The following is a 13,337-nucleotide window of genomic DNA, read 5'->3' as shown; positions in this document are numbered from 1 at the left end:
ACATCTAGGAAACCTGGATTTTAAACGTTTGATGTCTACTGTTACACAGTACTCATAGCCTGACATTTTCTACACCGACCTGTCCAACTTAGATGGATACCAGAATCATTCTTGCCACTGTCCCTTTTCCTTTTCGCCTTTAGTCAAAGTCAACATTTCAATTTTAGCAATGACTCTGTGGCCACACTGACTAGACAGATAATTTAAACTGGAAACTGTTGAGTATTCCCCCAAAGTCAAGATCTCTATATTATTTCCTGGTTCAGTCATTTCCTAGTTCAAACAGAACCGAGCCTTTGGGGATACATGCAGTAGATGTGTGTGGGAGGGACTTATATTATTAATAGAGGGAGCTGGGTAAATAGCAATGAGAGCTGGCATACATTCCATACAGCAAGGAAGAATATTATTTATATTTCACAGACAAGGAGGCAGAGGCCATAGGAAGTGAAGTCTGTTGTTCTAGAGAACAGGAAGTGGTGGGCCTGGACTTTGCAGGGAAGGCCCGCTGCCTGAGTTCTCTCTCACTCTGCCATTCTAAGAAACACCAGTTCCAGAACATCTGACAAACAGGGATTCTGAGGTCAAGTCAGCATGAGTGATGCAGAATAGTCTACTGCCCTCCTATAGAACTAAGATTCCCACTGTCACGGTCTGTGGTCTAAGAATCCTGCAGCAAACTTCCTCCTTTATCACCTCCCCACCCACCTTGAACACAAAATTCCTCTACTCCACCGACCCTGTAAAACCCTGGAGAGAGTGAATTGTTCCAACATGCACCTAGATGATTCTGAAAAGTATATGAAACCGCCATCATTGGCAGACTTCTGGTCAGCTTCAGATGGAAACAGCTCTCCCAAGTAGAATCGACCAAGAGCTATCTCAATCCAGCCATCTCAATCCAGCTGCACATAGAAGTGGGAGCTAGAGCTACCGAGGGCCAATGTCACTTGGAACACTGCTGCCTGTTGGGGGGTGCTGCCATGATAATCTGCTCAGCACCTAGGTAGGGCTTCCCTTGAGGCCAGTGAGCAGCTCACCTGGTACTTACTGAGACTGACCTAAGGAACAGGCACAGGTGCATCTTAGGATGAGTGGATGCAGAGAAGGACATGGGCAGAGCAGCAACAAGCCCCGTATTAACATGTACTCCATTCATGCAGACATGCACCCCTCTAACATCAGTACCCACACTCTTGTCCAAGATATACAGCTCTATATCCCTTGGGCCTGAGACTGGACCTCTTCCTAAGAGGCCCCTTTAGTTTCCCCAAAGCCCAGGAGGTGACAGACACCTTCTGGGATGGACAAGCATAATGACTCAAGTCAGCAGGAGGAAAGGAACCCTTTCTGCCTCACAGGAGAGCAGTTCTCAAGAGCTGTGCTCGTTACCACAAATGAATTGTCTTTAGCAGCTAAGGCCTTTGCACCCCATAGTCAGGAAACAAAGCCACCACACCTATTAAGGCTGGTATGTACTCGGGGCTCCACGGGCTGTCTGGTAAAAGAGCACATTGTGTATAGCATCTTGACCTCAGTGCTCAGAAGGACCACTCCAAGAGTTCAAATTCCTGTCACTGTGGCCTGTGAACCCATCAGAACTATTCAGAGGCTCCGTTCATTTCATGACCTGTGGGACTGGGAATATACGCAGAAGACCGTAAGGAGGAGTCATTATACAAGGCATAGGAAGTGTTTATAACAAAGTTGGAGCCTAGTGTCTGCTCATTAAGCCTTAACTGCCATTATCTTATCCTTCTCTGTTGCAGTTAGGGGTCACTGTCAGGCATGTCTATGTCTCCTGTCAGGCATGTCTATGTCTCCTGTCAGGCATGTCTATGTCTCCTGTCAGGCATGTCTATGTCTCCTGTCTGTCAGGCATGTCTATGTCTCCTGTCAGGCATGTCTATGTCTCCTGTCAGGCATGTCTATGTCTCATCTCTTTCTTCATCAGGAAGAACCAAAATGGGTCAGGGATGGAGCTACATGAATCTGCTTCATGGACACACATGCCTTGTTTAAAACTTAGGGTATTTTGCCCCTCTGTAATTGCAGAATGAACAGCTAAAAGCACACTTATGATGAAATACAATATGAACTTGCTACCAAAGTTCAGTGAGGCATTCAGCATCATTAAGGTCTCTTAACACCCTGAAGTGAAAGGTTTGGTTTCTAGGCCAGCGAGGTTGAGGGTGAGGAAGCAGCTGTGTCCAATCGAAGCCCTGAGTGCTCATTAACAGGTCTGTTATTCACTTCAGTGATGTGGAGTGCATGCAAAACAAAACTGCGTGTGCCTGTGCTGGGGTCTGCCCCTCATGTCACAGCCACCGTCTGGCCTGGCATCTCCAGCCTCTCATCAAAAAAAAAAAAAAAAATTTATAACAATTCTGAAAGCTTTCTCAATACCTCCTAGCATTAGAATACAAAAACAGGAAGTGGGGGAAATATACGAAGCTGCAAAACATTTTTTTCAATCATCAAATTGTGACAATAAGTGCAAGAATAATCCTTTTCCATTCTTATTGTAACTTACATCTCTACAGTTATTTGTGTGTGTACACCTGCCATGGCACACCTGTGGTCAACGGATAACTCTCCCACCGTGTTCTCTTCCTTCCACCACGTGGGTTCTGGGAATGGAACTCAGGTCACCATGCCTTTACCCTTGGAGCCATTTTTCCGCTCTGTGAGTTCATCTTTGATTCCATGATTGAAAAACAATGCTTGGACCACATCTTTTTTTTCCTTGGGTTCCGTGTACATTTTAATAAACAAGTTTAACTGTGGACTAAGAAGTTTGCTGTAGAATAATAAAATAATAAAAGGGGCCAAGGAGGCTCCCTCAGTAAAGTCCTTGTGAGCATGAGAACCTTGGGGTGATCCCCAATATCTACAGAAAAGCTGGATGTACACGTGCAGCCCCAGGGCTGGGGAGACAAGACAGGAGGCTTCCTGGGGTGTGTTGGCCAGCTGATGGCACCAGTGACCTTCGGGCTCAGCGAGAGGACCCAGCTTACAAAATAAGACGGAGGGTGAGGGGGGTGATAGAGGAAGACACCTGACACCAACCTCTGGCCTACACACACACACACACACACACACACACACACACACACACACACAGAGAGAGAGAGAGAGAGAGAATAACAATAACCTGTCACTATTTTATCTGGCAACTGTAGATTGATCTCAGTAAGAAGTGATGAGACAATGTCAGGGAACACGAAGAGAAGGCCTCAAAGAGACCTGTGGTCGAAGGGGAACTGGTTAAGTTGAAGAGGTGAAAACAAGGAAAGGCAGAGCCCAGGTAGTCTTCAGGAACTCATCAGTATGTGCTGACAATGCTCGCGCCCAGCCACTCACATCTACCAGCTTGGAGACAGTACCGTCAAGAGTACAGGTACCTAGCAGCTCGGGCTGCCAACCCTCCCCGGGTTCCTTAGTGACGCCTCTGCTTTCTTGGCTCTGGTGAAATCCATCCACTAACATGGCACTTAACCAGTGGCATAAGCACCCAATGCCAGTGCTGAGGGGCAGAGCCAGTAGCAGAATCCCCTGTCCTGCTTCTGTCCTCTACCGCCTGTGTGGTCCATAGAGATGCCACACGGAGCCAGGGCACTGGGGAAGACAAGCGAAGTATTTGGACCAAACAGAAATTCAAATGAAAGAAGAGAAGGCACCTGACAGAGGGAATCGGGTTAGGGTTCTCCTCAGTGAGTCTGAAAGAACACAAATGGAAATGTTCTTGCGTGCGCGCGTGTGTTCATCTGCATACTGGGTGCTTGTGTGTGGAGGTCAGAGGACAATCTCTGATGTCATCCCTTAGGCTCCATCCACCCTTCTGTGAGACTGGGTATGTGACTAGCCTTGAATTCACTGAGGAGGCTTGGCTGACTGGCCAGTGAGCCCCAGGGTCCCGCCTGCCTCTATATCCCCAGCAATGAAATGATAAGCACATCTACCATGAAGGATTTTTTTTTTTTTTTAATGTGGGCTTGGGGGATCAAACTCAGGGAAGGATGTGACTGACTGGGCCATCTCCACAGAGCCAAATGGAAGTACTTTTAAGATGTATAAGTTGTAGGTGAATTTATCATCATTCACCTCAGGGGGCTTCAGCCTGTGTGAAATTCCAAATATGTACAATTCTACTAGCAACATCAAAACAATATTTCATCAACTTGGTCTTTCTACTGCCTCACTCTGCAATTTAAAAACACAAAAATAAAGCAGAAAACATAGGACAGCAGTAATTGCATAAAAAGAAAACCTCTTTGTGGTTTTTATGACTGATGGAAAAACTGGTAAATAAGTGTTTTAAGAAGTAAAAGTATATGTTAATAAGTATTTGTGAAAGCCCAGCTAGATAGATGGCCTTGAAAGTCTTGACCACAACTCTCTGCTTCAACTCTCTGAAAAGAAAGTTCGAGAACTTGCAGACTTAATGAAAGTTCCTTCCTATTAATGAAATTAACCACATATTTATCACACAGAAGGCCTGTGAGGACGAAGCCATTCAACTGTAAGAAAGGCTCTGTCTTTCCCCTTTTCTGGTTACAGGGGCCACGTGACACTCCACGACCCAGGCCTTTCCTTTGAATAAGCAGTGGATTCTCAACATCATCTCACCATTCCATTTTGAAAATACTCACTCTACAATTTTAGCAATTCATATAAAATGACACCATCACTAAAGTAGAGTCTCCAAGAAGTGTGGGGTTGCAGGCAAGCCAATCTCCTCCATGGGAAAAAAACGGGTAATTAATACAGATGAGGAGGCTGGCAAAATGCTTCCGTGGACAAAGCTCTAGAAGCTCTAGAAGCCGGAACTCATGCAAAGGTGGGAAGAATAGACTACGAAGTTGTCCAAGTTGTCCCCAGACCTTCAGGCATGATGGCATACACAGCCCCCCGCCACTAATAAGAGGAGAAAGATGGGGATTAACAGGCATTTGATGTATTCGGTGTACTCATAAAAACACTTTAGAACATGAACAACAGAGAACCTTAGAAGTAGAAACCAGTGCTGCCCCTTCCCATTCAGTGCCACTGCCAGAAACAAGAAGTACAGTAGGGGGGCTGCTAGGTTGACTCAATCGGTAACACGTGTGTGCCACCACATCTAGCAACCTGAGTTCAATCCCCAGGACCCACGCAGTGCAAGGAAAGAACCAGCTCCCACGAGCCGTCTCTGCCCTCCACATGCTCAATAATAAACTATAACTTAAAAATATTTTAAGTTCCATGGTTTGCATAATACTAATTTTTCATGCTGACCTTTCCTGTTTAATAAAAGCGGTTGCTCCCCCAAACCAGGGACTCTTGGAAAGTTAACGTCATGTACCGGAAAGAGTTGTATCTGAAATGTTTTGTGATCAATCTTTCTACAACTTATGGTTTCTGAGTCTGGTCTATATGTCTTTTTAAAAACAAAGACATCTTTACAGTTCCTAAAAAAAATGGCAAGCTATCCATCAACTAAAGAAAGAAATCAAAAACAGTGTGTCATGGTGACCCAAGTCTCAGTGACTCGGAAAGGACCTTACAGATGACCAGGTTTATTTGCTCCTTGGAGACGTCCGTCTTAGGACTTCATGTTGAGCAGGACCATTAGTGAACACACTGTTCTAGGGTCAGTATGGCTATCTGACCAGCTGTAACAATTTAATCAATGCCAGTTACTCTCATGTAGAAAGCAAGTACTCAATTTGTGGGGGAGAGAAATTCCATCAAAGGATTCAATGGCAGCAGAAACTCTGCCACCTGGCGGACAGTAGTGGTATTTCACAATTTTCAGAAACCCAGCAGGTTCTCAATCTACTGAATTATTTTCCTCAATTACTACATCGCCTGATATGAAATCATATTACTTGTCTAGTACGAATCCCTTTTAAAAACTAGCACACTTAACACTTTCAATTCAAGGATATTTTTCTATTACTGCACATAAAATAAAATTTACAGTTTTTAAAGTGTAACATTTTAGAAAACATCCTTGGGTCAGGAGCTGGGGATGTGGCTCAATTGGTAGAAAGCTTGCTTAGCATTTGGAAAACTCTAGGTTTGATGTCTAGTGAGGGATAAAAAGGTTGTGCTGGTACACATGGGTCATCCCAGCACTCAGGAGACAGAAGCAGGAGGACCAAAAGTTCAAGACCATCCTCATGTTGAGGCTAGCCTGAGCTACATGAAACCCTGCTTCAAATAAACAAAAAATCCTTGGTCAACAACAATGGGACATCTGCAACTATGCTTGAGTCAGCTGTTATGTCCGAGATGCTAACATTCTCAGCTAAAATCTTTATAAGGCATAACAAAAACTCCAGCCACTGTGTTAAGCAAAGGCCAACAGTCCAAGGCAATCCACTGCACCTCAGTTCTAAGACCATGGGTATCAGACAGCATCCAGATAACCAAAATAAAAACTTTTAATTATCAGACATGCTCAGGAAGACCTGTAATGGCTTCTCCAGCAACACACTGTGCAATAAACTGACCTCAATGATCAAAACACACCCTGTGGGGGATAGAACTCAAAGATGCCATTGCCAGAAGAATGGCATCTCTTGTTACTTAGTGTCTGAGTCTGTCTCACACTGTCTCACATGCTCATGTGACACTTGAGACCACTAAACATGCTCTGTTCTCTAGAATCAAATTTGCTCTAAGACATTAGTAGCTACTAACACAGTAGGCATCCTTTATCCACAGGGGACAGTTAAGGACGCCTGAAGGGCTGTCTTGGAACTGGAAAGTACCAAGCCCTGTTTATACTATCTTTATTCCTCTATATACTTACCTATGGTTACTGTGTATAATTAGGTTCGGCATATAATTAAAAATAATTACTAAAATATACTGCAATAAAATAAATGCACACTCTAAAAGTAGCCCACCATACTACACATCTTTTTGCAACCTCCATCATTTTCCTAAGTCAACAACTTCACCTTTTCATTTAAAGGAAGCCTTTTTACAGCTGCCCTTTGGCACGAACTGCCAGCACCCACTGCGGTATTTGCCATTGTTAGGGTTATTTAAAGACAAGTACTGCAATATAATGGCCAACATGGCTACTCCTGGGTTGGTAGTATATACCAAGTAGACACAGTGGACAAAAGGCTAATTCATTCTCAGGCAGGATAACATTCTCTCACGCTGCTCAGAATAGCACACAGCTTAAAGCACACAGATTACTCCTGAAATTTTCCTTTTAGTATTTTTGAAACATGGTTGTCCACGGGTAACTGAAATTGCAGAGGGCTTAATCACGCTGACGAGGACTACAATAAACCAAGAACACAGGTACCACTTAAAAATCAGCTTTTACTCATCATGAGGCACAGGGAAGCAGGAAGAGAGAAGAGAGAGTCAGGCTTCCGTGGTGCATGCTCCCCTGGGAACTGGTCAACCTGCTAAGGTGAACTCTCCTTCCCTTTTCTCACTAAGGAAGAGAAGTCTTTACTTTTTGGTATTTCATCAAATATTAGTATTTCTCAACGTAAGGCTTGTTTTCTCAGACTCTAAAAAATCAGTATTACAAAAGATCTTACTATATTTATATACCTCTACTACATTTGACATTTAAATTTTCACCTATACTATTCATGACCACATTTTCCGTGACATCATTGGCATGTTTTCATGTCTTCAGTGATCATTCTGAACGGGAGACGTATAGAATTTCCAGGTAACGTTAACATCCTCAAATCACCGAACTTGTATGTGGTTTTTGATCTATTAAAAACAATTCTAAAACAGAGCATTTCCTGTAAATGGGACCTTGACCTGAACAGGATTTCCCAGGAGAATCAGCAGAGTGCTGAGTAACTGCTGCCGACGCTGGCGTCTCTGAAAAGGTCCTCTGCCCATATGTCACATCCTGTGAAGTCAGGCACTTGCGGTCACAGTGTGCTGTGCAGTCTGGCTCTCCTCGCACTGCTGCCCTCGAGGAGGATAACAACACATTGACCCTGGACCTGAGCCTTGGTTACACACTCAGAGAACCCAGTGCTATTGAACAAAGACAAATATTATTGTGTGGATGTTATGCTTCCACTACCCAGTATTTGGGGATAACTGCTGTGTCTGGCGGCCGACCTGCTGTTTTCAGAGCTGATGTCAACTCACTGTTTATGTCCTTTCCATGGCGGGGCATGCTTTTTTGCCTAAGACTGGTCTGGTTCTACAAAGGCAAAGAGGCAACTGTCTAGTAGCCTGGTCAACAGCTGCAAGGCCACCCACGCACACACAGGGACACAGCTCTCAGCTGTCTCTCTCCTACGAGCCCAGTCAGTGCTGACCCCATACAAATTTGGTGTTCCCACTTTGATGTTTCTGAACCGATTGCATTAAAAACGCAGTATAATGATTCCAGGGTTAGAAAAACTGTTATTATACAAAATGTGGTTAACACCTCATCATTTAAAGCGGCTGGGCTAATAACACCCACTGTGTTGTTTTCTATTTCCCCTCACGTCTTAACGTTTGCTCTGGCGGCAGGTCCACAGGTCCAGTGTGCACTGGGATAGGAAGGAACCCTCAGATGGCTAAAGGCATTTCCGGAGGAAGCGCCTAAGGAGGGACCCGGACCCAGATGGAACTCTGCAACAGGGAAGCGCGTTACTTAAATAGTGGCCAACAACGTTAGGGCTGGGCCATTCCCCAGTGGTGTACCATAACCTACTCATGCAGTACATAATGACAAGACATGAAGTGCATTGTATTTATTCTAAAACCTCACTCATGCTAAAACCCCAAACTCTTTGTTATTAACAGTGACCTAACACTTAAGGACAACAGCGTTCCATACCCTTTAATTATATAAGTGTGTATAACATACATACATTTCAAAATATGTCCCCCAAACTGGACAGCTCAATTACTACTAAAATAGTACGTGTGTGTGTGTGTGTGTGTGTGTGTGTGTGTGTGTGTGTGTAAAATGAAAAATATATTTCCTCTGTTATTTCTCCCACAGTTAAAATGGTCACCAGCCATCTATCTGTGCCAGTGGCTACCGGAGTGCAGAGGGCAGGCATACACCATCACCAGAGGGCAAGGAGGGCAGTGGCTTAGGAAAACCAGGTGCTATGCTCATTCTGCTCAGATATAGCTGCTGAAATCAGTCTTTCAGTATGTATTCCTGCTATGATTAGAAGGTGAGAGAGGGTATCTCAGGTAATAACACCCAAGAGGTCCACCCCACACCTACATAAAAAGCCATCAATGCTAACTCCCCAAGTTATGCTCAGTAAACTAGATGAAAAATTCTGAGGCCCTCCCTCTAAGCTAGAATATACATACTGGCTAACAGGATCAAGGATTATTTACGTAACAGCTAGAATTTATTTTGCATCTATGGAATTGTGACTCAGCCTTGCATTCAAACATGTCACCATTCTAAATGCCTCACTGCTCACTGATGGTGCCGCCCCAGGAGGATATGATTAACAGGGCTTCAGAAAGGCCACCAGTCCAGCTCCGCTGCAGCCATCAGTGAGATCCATCTGCCCTGTTGGCTAAACTTCAGACTCCTGTTTGCTTCACAAAGGAATGAGAGAGCTGTCTGTAGGCATAGAGTAGTTCTCTCTTGTTTCCAAAATTAGTTTTTTTCTGCCAGCTCACCTCAAATAGTCTTTGTGCTCATAATATGAGTAGGGCTGAAAATCCTCTGCATCCAGGACACCCAAGAAGTGACAATGAGAATCGATCATCTTCATCACAATGATGACTGTGGGGAACGGACGGGGTCATCCTCTGTCAGATGGAAACCAAAGCTAACACAGCACCAAGAAACCATAACCACAGCTTTGCACAAGCTTCTTCCTCTAAGGCCCTTAGTAATATAAAACCTCAATTCCACTACAGGAGCTTTCTAAAAAAAGTTGTTGGGGTAGTGCTGTCCAATCAATGCTATCAAGATGTGTGAATTCACTTTCAAATTCTATTAGCTATAAGGCATTGTAAATGTCAGTAGCTAAAGTGTCTAAGTTAAACCCTGGGGGCTGGAGCAACGGCCCAGCAGTTAAGGCACTTGTTGTCCTTGCAGAGGACCTGGGTTTGGTTACCAGTACCCACATCTTGGTTCACAACTAATGGGATCCAACACTTTCTTCTAGCCTCTGAAGACATCAGGCACACACATGATACATGAACATACATGCAGGCAAAATACCCAAAGGCAAAAAATAAGTAATTAAAAAAAACAACTGTATCACTGTTTACTTGTTGGCATGCTTCCTAAGAAACATCAATGTTGCCTGGTATGGTGGGATGCATCTGGAGTCCTAGCTACTGAAGACGCTGAGGCAAGAGAACCCCGAGCCCAGGAGGTTAAGGCCAGCCTAGGCAATGCAGCATGCTGATCTCTTAAATTTTATTCAAAAATAAAAAGAATTATGTCATGGGGGGGGAGGGAAGGAGGGAGTCTTTAAGTCCTTGTTTAAAAGTGAAATTCACACGGCACACACACACCGAAACACCAAACACATTTCATGGCACTCGAGTCATGAAAAGGTCCTTCCCATCTCGCTCGCTCGTGACTTTTTTTTTTTTAACACTTTATATAATGCAAATAACCAAAAACTATATAAGGAAAAAACGGCTGCCCAAAGCCTGCAACGGGCCAACTTATTTATCCGCTCTCCTATTTTTTTTTATAGAAATGTTCACATTCCTTCAAGATTCCACTTGAGGCATTTTCTCAGACCTTACAATTCCTCAGCTCTCTGCAGCCTAGCACATTTTCTGCATGTTTGCTGTATCCATCCACACTTCAGGCTCGAGCTACGCAGCGATTACATTTCCTTTTGCCTTTGTTAGGTATCCGTAAATTGCTTTGTATTCATGTAGCCTAAAGCCCCCCCCCCCCCATAGACAGCAGGATTAGTCTGGTTGATGGTCACGAGATAGTCTTGCGTACAAAACACATTTATCAAAAAGCCCTTACAGCATTCCAAATATCGAAACACCCTTTCTCTGCTCATCTTTTTTACTGAATCGATCTTTACAGGAATCAATGTTTTGATCATTCATTTTGATGTGAATTGGTGTTTTGCCTGCATGTGTGACTGTGTGGTGGTGGGAGCTGCCATGTGGGTGCTGGGAACTGAACTGAGTCCTGTGGAAGAGCATCCAGAACTCTTACCCACTGAGCCATGTCTCTAGCCCACTCATGTGTTTGCTTTTCAGTAACTCTAATGACTCATTCTTGGCTCGTCTGAGGTACCAAAGGTAGCTTAGAGCTATTCTATCCAAGGGGTGTTGAAGGTATGTTTTAAAATCTGTTAACTAGCTCTTGAGTAAAGAGAACCCTGTGTATGCTGAAAATGAGTCAGGACTCCAATTCCATGCTAAAACACTAACCTATCACAATGACTCCACGTGACTTTCACTCCGAAATAGGTATTGCGTCTGACTTTTAAACAACAATCAACGAGAAAACTGTGCTTTACACTGACAACAGTCGTTACAATGTTCAGACTAAGACACCACCACACTGTTGGCTATTGGGCTCCATAATTCTTCCCAGATAAAGAAAACTAACTTCTTGCACTGGGAAGATAGTTGAGTCAATAGTGTTTACCACACAAGTAGGGGCACTTGAATTCAATGTCCACAATTGTGTAAAAGCAAGGCATGCCAATGTTCAATGGTGATTCCAGCTGGCCAGTCTAGCCAAATCTGCAATCTCCAGGTCTAATGCAAGGCCCCACCTAAATAAATAAATAAGGTGAAGAGCAACTGAGGAAGACATCCATATTCTCCCCTGGCCTACACACAGACACATAAAACACTCTCTCATGCATGCACACACAAGCCTCCCATGCATGTATGTGTAGTATATGTGTATATGTTTATGTATGTATGTGAGTGTCTGTGTGTGAGTATGTATTTGATCAGGATGCATGAGGTTGTAGGTTCAACCATTGGTATTTTAAATAAATACCTCCACCAAAGACTTGCTTAAGTACTTATTAATCTAGTTACAAAACAAACAAACAAACAAACAAACAAACCTCCCTCCAAGGCTGGAGTGATGACTTCAGATGGCTCAGAGCACTAGCTGCTCTCCCAGAAGTTCCCAGCACCCACACCAACTGTCTCACAATCACCTGGAAGCCCAGCTCTAAGGGATCTGACTCCCTCTTTGGCCTTCAAGAGCAATACATCCATGTGCACATATCTAAATACAGACATACACATATAAACAAAAATAAATAAATCTTTAAAAACAACAGTCATGGGGCTGGAGAGATGGCTCAGCAGTTAAGAGCACTGGCTGCTCTTCCAGGACTCAGGTCCAATTCCCAGTACCCACTCGGTGGTTCACAACTATCTGAAACTTCAGTTCCTGGGTATCTGATGCCCTCTTCTGGCCTCCACGGAACTGAATGCCCACAGTACAGACACAGACGGAGGCAAAAAATACATCATAAAATACATCAAAAAACAAACCAACAAACAAAAATAACGTAACACATGCTGTTATCTTAAGATAATGACACAGGACAGTGAAAGTCGTCTTTATAGAATTTAATGTAGAACCAGAAGAGACTTAAGAATCCACAAGGCAACGGCGAGAGAAAGAGGCTATTTCCAACACCTACTCCAGAACACACTCAGCAGCTGGGTGTGGTAGTGCACACCTGTAGTTCCCAAATTTGGGAAGCTGAAGCAAGAGAATGGAGATTTCCATGACGACCCTGGTACCTCAGAAGTCCGACTCCAGAATTCCAGATAGCCATGCTCGCCTTGGACTCCTCATACACACTGCCTCTGCTTAAGTACTTTGAAGCAAGACACAAAGACACTAAAACCTAGAAGACATGACCACGCGACAAAATTGTGTCATGGCTCTCTCAAAAGTGACACTTTGTTTCAGTGGTGACTCGATTTTATTATGGAATAAAATTTCCTCTGAAAGAAGAAATGTGTGAACACTTTCTTCCTTACTTGCATTTTGAAAGCTGGGTTCAACTAGCACAAATCTATGCCCCAGGACAACCTGATCCTCATAAGCAGCCAGTCACTCATTTTCATCATCCAAATGTGAGCTTCAGAAAAAAAAAAACTGCAAACACTTAGAACAGCCCCAAAACAGTCAACAGAAGACAATGAAGTAAAATTTTCGTTCTGAAGAGTAAAAAGTTTGTAGGTAGTACATTCTTTCCCAAAATTAGCCGTGTGTTGTGTTGAAATGTTAATCTGTGCTAAGGAGTATCCAAATACCTTAGTATTCCTGCATTACTACTGAGGAAAACTTGTTCATAGTTACTTAGATTAAAATGATAAAAACACCAGCCACATAATACAATACGTATGTTCCAAATAAG

Source organism: Peromyscus eremicus, chromosome 15 (genome assembly GCF_949786415.1).
Source record: "Peromyscus eremicus chromosome 15, PerEre_H2_v1, whole genome shotgun sequence".
Lineage (NCBI taxonomy): Eukaryota > Metazoa > Chordata > Mammalia > Rodentia > Cricetidae > Peromyscus > Peromyscus eremicus.
This window is presented reverse-complemented; position numbering follows the sequence as displayed.